Here is a 12396-nt window from a genome sequence, read left to right on the forward strand (position 1 = left end):
GGTTTACTAAGCTCATTGATGATTTGTTTTTTGCTGATGGGAATTTCTGAACTGGATGTGACAGCACACCTTTGTGACTTTAGTTGGGAGGCTGAGGCAGGAGAGTAGCAGGAGTTCTGGGCTATCTGGGGTTAAATAGTAAGTTTCAGATTAGCATGGGCTATAGAGTAAGACACTGTCTTAAAAACAAATCAGATACCTCAGACAGGAGACAAGACACACACACACACACACACACACACACACACACACAAGGTCAACTGTCAAACCAAGTTGTTGGAAGTAATCGATAAAAGGTATTTAGGCGGGTGGATCTGTAAAGCTCCTGACAGCTGGGTGTCTATCATGGATGCACACAGCTGTCCCCGGGTTTATTTGACTGTCACAGAGCGTCCCCTGTGCCTTACGTACACTCTTCATGCTCTAGTTTGCAAGCTTATTTTCTGTGTTGCTTCTTGGACATTGGATCCCTTCTCTAGTATGTAGAGGATACCCCTCACGTCCTAGGTGGCATCCATGCTTGTCAGCAGATCATGGCCCATGTTTTGGGGGGGGGGTGCTCACATCCCAGTGGAGGTAGAAGGATCAAAATACATCAACAGGAAGAACCGCAGCGCTTCCAGTGATGTGCTAGAAACCGTAGTAGCGACTTTGGAGGAAAGCCTCTGAGAAAGTGATGCTTGACTAGAATTTAAATTGAGTGCAGAGAGCCAAAGCCAGTGGGGAGTTTGAGAAAGGACATTCAAACAGTATTGTGTGAGAGCTGTAATTAAAACCAGGCTTTACTTCCTTTGATGAGTGACCCTTGCCCGCTCTTCCTGATTCAAAGTGTTGTTTTGTCCTGTTCTTTTTCACTTGGACCTTTTCCAGTTCCTCTGGAAGTGGGATCTCCCACATAGCAGTGGGGGGTCATACTGGGAGAAAGACAAGGTCTGACCAGTTCCACCTAGTTCTTCCCAACCTCATGCTCTGTCACTGCGGAGTTGACGCCTTCATTTTGTGGTCAGTGGAGATTTCTAAGGTCCCTTCCGTCTTTGTGTGTGCCTTTTCTTCCATTACTCCTTCTATTTCATAGTTACATGTCCTTTTGTGCCACAGTGACATATCCCTGCTAAATCTTTATCTTTTTAAAAATTTGTTTGTGCATGTGTGCATGCTTGCACACGTGTGTACGAGAACATACGCACCATCACAGATTTATAGAGTTCAGGGACAATTTTTGTGAGTCATTTCTTTCCTGTATGGACTTCAGGGTTTGAAGTCAGGTCTTTAGGGTTATATGGTAAGTACCTTTACCGACTGAGGCATCTCACTCACCAGATTTTTGGTTTTGTGTTCTTTTTTTTTAATGGTACCATTTTTCAGTTAATTGTGGTCATGTAACATTTCCTTTCTTTCTTTTTAACCTTGCACCAATAGCATCCATAATGTCTCTCTCCCTTGGAAGTCTCAGCTACTCTGAGGAACTTACATTGTGTCACTTCATCTAGAGCAGCAGCGGCGGCAGCAGCAGCGGCAGCAGCATCTCTCAATGCTTCCTTTCTAGACATGCTAACCTGCCTACGAAGCCCAGGGAATGTTTTTAAGTAATTTGCTTTCATCGTGGTTAAGGGAACACAGTCTATGGAGTGAAATTGTTTGGGTTCCCACCCCTCACTAGCACTGTGATCTCAGGCAACTCACTTCCTTTAAGCCCTACTTTCCCTCGCCGAAAAACAAAACGAAGTAGAGCGGAGGGTTGACGTTGCCCTTATTTCAAGGATTGTTTTGAACAAATGAACAAATGCTGACATTTCTGAGAACAATGTCTGTCACGGAGTACACAGAGATGTTTAGTTATTACTGGTCATATACAGTAAGGGAAATCTTAAACATTTCACAGCAAGCACTCTAGGGCTTTGCCAGTGAACACACACTATTTTAAGTATGCCTTGTCTTTGCTGAGTGAGGAAGCAGTTTGCTTATATTCAGAGCCCTGTTGTGCTTCCGACTTAGTACTGCTATGCTGGCTAACCTTGAACAAATAGTCAGCTTCAGTCAAGTTCGCCAGTACACGCCTGTAATCCCAGCACTTGGGAGGCAAAGGCGGGAGGATTGCCATAAGTTTGAAGCCAGCCTGGTCTACATAGTGAATTCTAGGCCAGCCAAGACAACCAACTTAAAAACAACAGAGGAGTGGATAATGACAAGTATTGGTGAGAAGGCCAGGGGCGGGGTGGGGGTGGGGGTGGGGTGGGAGGTTAAAAAGAGAAGCAGTACTTTGGGAAATAGTTGCAGTTTTTCAAAAGCTTAACTATAGGCATCATTTGGCCCAGAAAGTCTATATTTACTATGTACTTATCCAAAAGAAGTGAAAATATATGCCCACAAAAAATGTTTCTTATTGTCTCTGTTCATAATTGAAAGTCTTACTTAGATGGTGGGACACTAAGGTAGATTGTTGGAGTAGAAGAATTATTGATGCCATGGCCAGACAGACAGAGGACAGTATGGTGAGGGCTCTAAGGAGCATTTATGCCCCAGTATCAGAGACCAGTGGCTTGGTGGGGAATCTGAACAGAGGAAAGTAGGGCCTGCCTGGCAAAGTGACCTTTCTAAGAGTAGGAATGGCTTCACAGCCCACGGCTGCAGCAGGAGGAAGAGAAGGGGATGGGGAACAGGATAATCTTTGATATAAGCCCCCCTACCCCACCCCGGCCCCAGGTGAGACGCTGTGGCACCTGAAAATCTGTTAGCTGGAGAGTCACAGTGCCTCTGTCAGCATCTGAGAGGGGAACGGCTGCTGCGGAGACTGTGGCCTGAGCAGCAGCTACATTCTGGCACTGCACTATTCTGATAGTGACCCAACGAGAGACTAAATGATCATCATCCGAAAACTGAAGAGACTAAATGTGGTATAGCCATGCAGTGGAGTCCTGTTTGGCCATAGAAAAGAATGGAGAGTGACTAGTAGCGAGCTAGTAGAGTGTTTTGGAAGATAGGGAATATATTATGAATTTTGATTGTGATGATGGCTGGACAGTCCTGACTTTGCTAAGAACCACTGAATTATTTAAAGAGTGAAGTGTGGTGGTGGTGTATGCCTTTAATCCTAGCACTCAGGAGGCAGGGGCGGGGCGGGGGCGGGGAGAGCTCTGTGAGTTAGAGAGACCAGTATGGTCTACCTAGTGAGTTCTGGGCCAGCCAGGGCTGTAAAGTGAGAACCGGCCTCAAGAGCAGCATCAGCACCCAGTCATCCCCAAACAGTGCAGCAGCTTCCCATAGCATCTGCCATAGGTACGACCTTTGATGCCTATGAGGTACAGGGATTTTAGAAAGGCCATGTAGCCTCCTCGAAAACCCCCAGTTTGGAATTTTTTCATTTCAATCTGATTTTCTCTTAACAAACTGGTACATCGTTCACAGAAGCCAAATGATGTTCCTGGAACGCGTTTGGAGAACCGTAGTAAACTATGAGAGTCTTTGCTAATCCCCTTACGTGGGGAGTGTTATTGAGCAGGTGTCTGTATATGGATGCTCACACAGAGGCCATGGGTCAGATGGCTTCCTCTGTTGCTCTCCGCCCTGTTTTCTCCAGGAGGAGCTCTTCCCTGAAACTGGAGCTCAGCCTTTACTTCAGCAAGGTTGTTGGTGTTGTCTTGCCAATCCTTTATACTGTACCGGGATCTGAACTCGGGTCCTCGTATTCGTGGACCACCTGAGCCACCCCTCTAGCTCCCCAGAAATTCTTTAGACTTCAGTTTATTGTTCTTTCTGTTTTTAATAAATGTTTGTTTTAAAGAAATATGTTAGGCATGGCCATACTCATGGTCTTAGCATTTGGAAAGCAGAGACAGGAGCATGCCTGCAAATTAGAGGCCATCTTGTTCTACATAGTAAATTCCAAGCCACCCAAGGACTTAGTGAGACTTAGAGGAAATTCATTAATAATAAAAAAGGAAGTGTATTCATTTTGTTTCTTTATGATTAAACGTTCTGCAGCTTCTCTAGATAGAAGTTTCTCTGTTCGTTTTCCAATCTTTTGAAAATAGCCATGCTTATTCCCTTGTGACAAGAAGGGCAGAAACTGAAAAAGACATTGTCCTTTAGGTGACATCATGATATCACCTCCTCTTTCACGTAAAAGCAATAAAGAGCTGTGCCTTGGGCAGGTCTCGCTGTTAACATTTATCTTCTGTAAGTAGAACTCAGGAGCATGACAGCATGTCACTGGATTTCTGGTCAAAGGTCCTGTTTTGGAATCTGTGTGACTGATTTCTTGACCTTAACAACATGTTTTCATTTGTCTGTGGCTGGTGTTTCATGGGCAGGCTTTGAGAAGATATTATTTAATAGGCAGTCTGCTTTGAAGTGTGATACAGTTTCATTAACTGAGAAATGTGAAGTGCTAAATGGGCCACTCAAGGTCTCACAAGGTGTGTTCCCGTCATTGTTTTGCTGGGTTAGAATCACTGACTGCTCTTACAAGATGGAAAGAATATAGAACTTTGAACATTCGTTGTCTTTAGAGAAATGGCTCGGTAGTTAGGAGGTAGTACTTCTTGCTCCTGTAGAAGACTTTGGTTCCTAGAAGGTACCCAGAACTCGTATCAGGATGCTTACAACTGAAGTGTCAGCCTCTGAGCATCTGTGCCCTTGTGTGCACGCACACACACACACACACACACACACACACACACACACACACACAAAACATTAAAATAGACCTTAGGTGAAGTATGGTGGCAAATGCTCTTAACATTTAACTCCTGTAAGTTGAACTCTTAAGTGTGTTATACATAAATGTTAATGCCCTTCAATCCCAACTCTGGATCTGCAGAGGACCCAGGTTCAGCTCCTAGCTCTTACATGGTGGCTCACAACCCTCTGTAACCCCACTTTCCTCTCTGACCGCTGAAGGCAGCAAACACACATATGCTGCATACACATGCATATAGGCAAAATACTCATATACAAAAATTATAAAAAAATAAAAATAAAATAAATCATAGAAAAGGACAGAGTCGATAACTATGTGGACTCTTAGATTTCCTTATTTAATTCAGTCAACTATTCTGTATTATATATGTGCCACAGATTTTGAGTTTGTGTTTTTATGTTACATATAACACATCAAACAGTGTGTTCTAGGCTTAGGATCTGAGACAGTAGCAGCCACCTGTACATATTTGTTTATTCGTGAATTTGCTAGTTCATGAACAGTGGGGTTTGGCACTATGCTTATATTTAGAAGGATACAAAAGTAGATAGATAGACTAGAGAGAATTAGGATATTTCCACAGATAGTAACAGTCTGCTGAGTGTCTTATAAATAGTGTGTGAACAAGAGAGTAATCTCATCCTTCAAGGGTGGGAGCCTTCATAAAGAGAAAATCTGTGACTTGTCATCTTAAAGAATGAGCTGGAACATGGAGCAGCCAGAAATCCGAGGAAGGAAAAGCCGCTCCTGAGCAGCAGGGAATTCCTAGACAAAGGGGAGGTGTATGGAAGGAGACAGAGGGGCGGAGCTACCTTACAATTTCAAGTCCCTGAAACCCTGAGCTCCAGGAGACCTCTTCCAAGTTTATCTTGGGCATTTCATCAAGTGACAGAAGTCACTCACATCGAGGAAAGGGACAGGGAAGCGCTGAGGAACTATTCAGAAGGATAAATGAACAGGCTTTTTGACTCAGAAGGGTGGCACCGAGGACAAGAAAGAGGAATTCAGGTTTCTGGCCTCAGTGCACGGGTAGGTGTATAAGGAAGTTCCCACTTCCTTTATAGGTCTCCTGTCTGAGTCAGCTGAAGTCAACTGAATAGGCACACCCACCAGGGAAAAGGCAGGCTCATTTATTAGCCTGTGTATGGCAGCAACACAAAACTATAGAACACAAAGAAGGGCCATCCAGTTCATAGGGAACTGAAGGTGGAGAATTTGCACTGTGAACTCTGCTGTCCCTGTAGAGATCAAATCTCTCTTGGGTGGCAGTGCTCAGAAAAAAAAAAGGAGAGGATTAGATTTAGCTCAGTAGGTGGAGATCTTGTCATATTTTCTGAGTGAGCCTTTGCTGGTTTAGGGAGGAAATATAAGACAATTGCAGTTATTTTGGGTGACCTTTCTTCAGTGAGATGCCAATCTCATAGAGAGCCTTCTCTATGCTGGGAGCCAGGGACAGAGCCTTAAAAAAATCTAAGGTTCTTGGTGCTTGGTTCTGTGCTCCTGTGGTCAGCCCGTCAGAGCCTCCTACTTCAAGGTATTGTTGTTTGAGCCCTGCACTGGGGAGCCAGTATGGAATGAATGCTTACAGTGCCCGAAGGTCATCAAATGCATTTCCTTGGTGAAGCCTTCCTGATCCCACAGTCTGCTTTACTGTGGTCCCGTAGATGCTCAGCAGGTTCAAACTGTAATATTATATGCTTATTTAGTTCCTTTGTTCACTTTGTGAAGATTGGGGCTATTTCTTTTTCTAGTTATACAAAATAAACACACACACACACACAAACACACACACACGCACGCGTGTGCACACGCACACTGTACTTTGCTTGTATTCTTCCTCCCTTTCCTGGGCAGTGTTTTCAGTCCCTTCTTCAAATACTCACACTCCATCCCAGATCTGTGATTTTAAGGTTTTGAAGTAGTTACCTGGGAATACAAACTGTAAGACATAAACCTGCTTCTCATGATGTTCAAACCCAGCTTCAGAGCAGTGGCCTGGCTGCAATAGAGCTATTTCTCATACTAATTTTGCTGTCAAATATCAGCAAGGTCATATTTTAGAAGGATGACATAAAGATACTACTGACTCTTTCCTTATGGAAACACGCTCAGGATAATTGGGACAAGAGATGTGGTCTGGTGGCATGGCTCAGTGGGTAGAGGTGTTTGCCACCAAACTTCATGACCTGAAGTTAATCCATGGGACCCACAGGTAGAACCATGGGGTCAAGAGAACCAGCCCCTTGACGAACACACACACATAACACACACACACACACACACACACACACACACACACATACACAGAGAGAGAGAGAGACAGAGACAGAGAGAACTTAAAACATTTAAAAGAGAAATATATATATATATTGTCTGTTAGGAGACTATAGCAACCCTAATCAAAACATTTAAGGGCTACCATGCCCACCTGCAGTGTATACCAATCTCCGTATCTCCACTTAGGTTTCTATTTCAAGACAGTGAGTATCTCACTAAGTAAATTAGGTAGTCCAGGATGGCTTACAGTTTAAAATCCTCCTGCCTTAGCTTCCTGAGGTCTGACAGGACTTGTTCCTTTGTTTGGAGACATGATCTCATTGTGTAGCCTGGCTGGCCTCTATCCCCTGATCTTCCTACCTTACAGGTTTGTGTCTCTATGCCCAACTTGATTGATGTTTTTAATTGTAGCTCTTGTGTGGGTGTGATGTTGTAGCTCATTGTGATTTTAACATAACCATGTCAAAATATTTCCTATACTTGTTGGCCATTCTTTCGTCTGCTCTGCGCTGGTGAAATGTCTGCTCACATCAGTTCTCATTTTTAACCGTGGAGTTTGAGTTATCAGAGTTGGTTTTTTTTAAATACTTATTTTTATTTTATGTGTATGAGTGTTTTGCATATATGTATTTCTGTGTGCCTGAGTGTACACATTCTACATGTCTGGTGCCTGAAGAGCTCAGAAGAGGTCATCATATCTCTTAGCTATGGAGTTTCAGATGGTTTTGAGCCACTGTGTAGGTACAAGAAACAGAACCTGGGCCGTCTGTAAGAGCAACAAGTGCCTTTTAAGTGATGAGCCCTATAGTTATCAGAGGGTGTGTGTGTGTGTATGTGTGTGTGTGTGTGTGTTGTGTGTATTCTGGATACCAGTCCTTTGTTAGAATTATGTATAGTTAAGTTTTCTAGTCTGTATTTTGTCCTTCGCTGTAGTAGAAGCATGTTGTCTGCCTAAGGATATCAGTGTATGATAATTATGGAGGGTCCCACTCTACACAGTTCTGTGTGATTCCGGCTCTAGTAGAGCAAGACTCTGTGCAGAGAGTAGGGCCCCAGTGCCAGGACAGTACCAAAAGGAGAAAAGGAGATAAAAAACAAGTACTTAAGTAATAATACGTTAAGAGAAAGGCATATTTTCTGTGTGTTTCATCTGTGAAGACAGCGAGGACACTGGGTCTCCTGGAGCTGGTTTTGCAGATGGTGGTGGGCTGCCATGTGAGTGCCCTTATTCTCTGCAGAACAGCAAGTGTGTCCTGTTCTTTTCCTTTCTTCTTCAGACTGGGTCTTTCTAACTCTGAAGACCAGGCTAACCTCAAACTCACAGAGGTCTGCCTATCTCTGCCTCCTACCTACCTGCTGGGATTAAAGATGATATACCTGCCCAGCAAGTTTGTTTTAGTGCTGAGCCATCTCTCTAGCCCACACCTCTCTCATTTTTGGGTTTGTGTGTGGGTAGGGGTTGGGGGCCTGGAAGCAGGGCTAGAGATCAAGTACAGGGTCTCAAACTTTCTGAGCATCACCGAACAACACTTAGCCCTTTAATGAGTTTCTAATTTTAAAAATATATACTGATTTTAGCAGCAGTAACCTTAGAGTTACAGATAGTATGGAAAGATGCATAATGTTATTAGAATATCAGTTATCCAAGGGTGTGTGTGTGTGTGTGTGTGTGTGTAACCACGTATGCAGTCCCAGTCACCAGTTCATGACCGATGTCTGGCCTGCACGATCACATCCATTTCAAAAAGTGTAGAAGCTGAGTGGTTGAGTTGAGGAGAACAAAATGTGTGCATCCTGTAAATGGGATTCTAAATCCTAGCCAGCCTGTACAGAAGACACGCAGTCCAGGGATTTTATTCACAAGCTGTAAACCAAGCCTGTGCAGACTCGGGAGCTATTCTAGCTATACCCTAGCCATCTGGCCCTTGTTACTTGATGTTTCCCCTGGCCGTGTGCTCGTGGTCCATCTCCTTTCTCGGCCACTTCCTCTTCTCCACATCTCTGCCCTCTTCCCCTTTCCTCTCTTCCTGCCAACCCCTATCCCTAGCCAGGTAACTGAAAGCCTGCCGACCTCTATTACTGCCCTATTATAGGCTTTATCCTTTTATCGGCCAATTGACACTGCCAGCAAGGTTTGCAAGAAGCTGGTGTAAGGGAGAATTCACTCCTTGTGGGCAACCAGGTATTTGGATATAGTATTTAGCATTTGAATCATAGCAGCACCAGCAACCCCAACAGCAACCCATTCGTCTTGATCATTCAAGAACCTACTCTAGAAAAGTGGGTATTAATAGGGCCAGAAGTCAGAGTCGTGTAATTGTCCCTTTAGCAATAGAATTTGAGAGCTGAGGAAAAGAAGGCAAAGCACACTAGGTTAATTAGACTGCATGTGTATGTCCCGTGGAGAAGTCACCTCTTATCTAGTTTGGTTTCTGTTGCTGTGGTAAATAGCATAAGCAAAAGCAACATGAGAAAAGAGTGGGTTTAGTTGGCTCACAGGATATGGTCCATCACTAGAAGCCACCGGGAGACAGGAACTGAAGCAGAGACCAGAGAGGGATGCTATTTACTGGCTTGCTTCCATGCTCATGTTCAGAATGCTCATGTCTGTCACTCTTCTACAGCCCAGGATTGTCTGTCCTAGGTCAGCACCGCCCACAGTGGGCTGAGCTCTCCTACGTGTGTATTAGCAATCAAGGAAACGCTCCACGGACATTAATTATCACAGGCTTGGAGGCAGTTTCTCAATTGTGGTTCTCTCTTCTCAAGTGCTTTGACAGCCAAAATTAGCCACCACATTTGCCATCTGAGGGTTCTTTTCATGAATACTCCGGTGGCAGCCTTCTCGGAATGTTCTTGGCAGAGCAGTCTCCGTCAGTAAAAGGGTTAGGTCTTCTTGGTGCTGCCTGCAAACTCTCTTAGTAAAACATAGAAGGAATAAGTACAAGAAGACTTGGAGATTCGTGGTTAGCTGTCACTCCCACCTGCACGTCTTTGGCCTCCAGTGGCTCCTGTGTATGCTGTGTGCAGACATGCACACACACACACATTAGAGCAAGGGACTAAGTAAATAAATACATGTCCAGATTCTGGAGGTGCTGAGTATGGAACTCCCTGGAAGAGCTCTAACCTAGCATGCACGGTACCTCTGAAATCAGTCCTCAGCTCTGCAACAAACGGACAGAATCCAGAATCTAAACATATTGAAGAACCGTCGTGTGAGGTATCATTGTGCCTGTAATCCCCAAACTCAGGAGGCTGCAATAGACAGACTCTGAGATGAGTTCAGGGTACAGCAAGACCCTATCTCAAAATAAAACAAAATACATTGAGGTGAAACCTTTAAGGGTTATTTATTACCCAGTTGACGCACTTGGACATCAGCTTTGCGTAGCTAAGAGAGGACAAGGACTTTATGGTATATACAGAACTCAAGCAGTCACGGGTTTAAATGTCACTAAAATGTTTTCTCCCAGAGAGTTGACTCATTTTTATACCACATTTATTTTATATCTTTGTTTTGACATGGAAATTATGGAACCATGTGAAACTAATTCAAGAGCTAAGGAAGAGGACTTGGGTTTAGTGGGTGGCAGGGCACTTGGCTAGCATGCTGAAGAAAGGATACCCATCACCACCAAAAAATTAAAAATAAGATAAAGAACTAAGATAATACTTTGAACTGTGGTATGCTAAGTGGATCAGCTGGGATGGAACACCATTTCCTGGTAGAGAAGGCTACTTCTGAGAGCCATTGCTTTAACTCATCGCCCCGCCCCGCCCCGCCTCCATGGCATTCTGTTGATGAATAGCGAGGGGATTGCCATGGTGACTTTTTATGCATTTCCTTGCCCAGTAGTTCTTGAAACAGCTCAGACTAACTGTCTGGTGCTGCCAGAACTGGAAAGAATGCAAACAAGACCGAAAAAAAAAATCTTTGCAAAATGGGGCCTGATGTTTTTCTATAGCGGCTTCGGAACTTGTCTTTAGTTTTAAGTGTGTGTGTGTGTGTGTGAGAGAGAGAGAGAGAGAGACCGAGAGAGAGAGAGAGAGAGAGAGACCGAGAGAGAGAGAGAGACCGAGAGAGAGAGAGAGAGAGAGAGAGAGAGAGAGAGAGAGAGAGAGAGAGAGAGAGAGAGAGGGAGCTTGTATGCACATATACATGTGCTCTGCTGTGGGCTTAAGCCTGTACACCAAACAAACTTGTACTGAGAAGTTACATTCCCCAGCCTGGTTATCATTTTCACCTTAAGTAAATATCTTAATTGCTTATTCCTTATTTACTGCTTAGTTGTTTTGTTTTGTTTTGTTTTGTTTTCCTCTTCACTAAGGGATTGCATTTTCAGATCTTTCAGAGACTAGGAAGGGAAAAATCCATCTGTCCCCTGCAAACAGCAGCAAGCACACCTAAATGTCAGAAGCGCTTTATAAATCATCTTCATCCCCCCCCTCCCCCCAGACATGTACAGTTTGTTTGTCCTTGCTGGGATAGTTAGTGTTCACATTAAGAAATAATTAAAAGATGTCCTTGAGATGATGTCAGATATAGAATGTCATGAAGAGTCCTGCTTACACTGTGCTTTTAGAGTTAGAGAGATTTGACTTACACAACCCACTAATAGTTCTTCATAGCACATCTTCATGCATCATCTAAAGTGCATGCATTTATTTATTTAGTTAGTTAGTTACTTTAGTTGGACTTGCAGTGTTGTCAAAGTTGGCCTAGAACCCACCATCTTCCTGCCTCAAGCCTCCCGAGTATTGGAATTACTTGTGCATACACAACCTCACTGGGCTTTTTGTGATACTCATAAGTGTTTTCTTTGTGGTATTTTCACATTTCCATTTTGAACCTTTGCTGTTCATTTGATTGATTGGTTGGTTGGTTGGTTGGTTGGTTGATTGGTTGATCGACATGGGTCTCGCTATGTAGCCCTACCTGTTCTGGACCTCACTATGTAGACCAGGCTGGCCTCAATCTCATAGAGATCTAGCTATATCTACAAGGGCTCAGATTAAAGGCATGTGTGTCCCACCCCCAGTCCCATTCCTGATTTCTCTCAGCTACTTCTGTATCATCATCTTACTACTTCCCCATGTTTGCAGTTGAGGTAGTGTGTGGGGCAGTAGACCATGCCACCAGGCAGAACTGGTAAGGTTGTAGCAAGCTCAGAACTCCAATAAATCTAATAATTGAGAATGGCAGGACTTCATTCTAGCTCCAGACCATGGGAGCACGTCACCATGACATCCCACAAAGAGGACCATGACATCCAGTCATGTAGCATAAAAACCTAGTTCTCCATGCTAATGAGAACTACACTAGATAGGCCAATGAGTGTCTCTTCCTGGGCATCCCTTCCTGCAAAAGGTATTTAACCTCTGATTCATCCTGAGTAAGATGTATGCATCCTCATCCA

The 12396-nt window shown here is 43.9% G+C and overlaps 1 protein-coding gene across 4 annotated transcripts in view; it reads left to right on the top strand.

Moving 5' to 3' along the window:
- Fgd6 (FYVE, RhoGEF and PH domain containing 6) overlaps positions 1-12396 on the top strand; it is a 109361-nt gene that overhangs the window by 40771 nt on the left and 56194 nt on the right. The window lies entirely within an intron of this gene.

Source organism: Mus musculus, chromosome 10 (genome assembly GCF_000001635.26).
Source record: "Mus musculus strain C57BL/6J chromosome 10, GRCm38.p6 C57BL/6J".
Classification (NCBI taxonomy): Eukaryota; Metazoa; Chordata; class Mammalia; order Rodentia; family Muridae; genus Mus; species Mus musculus.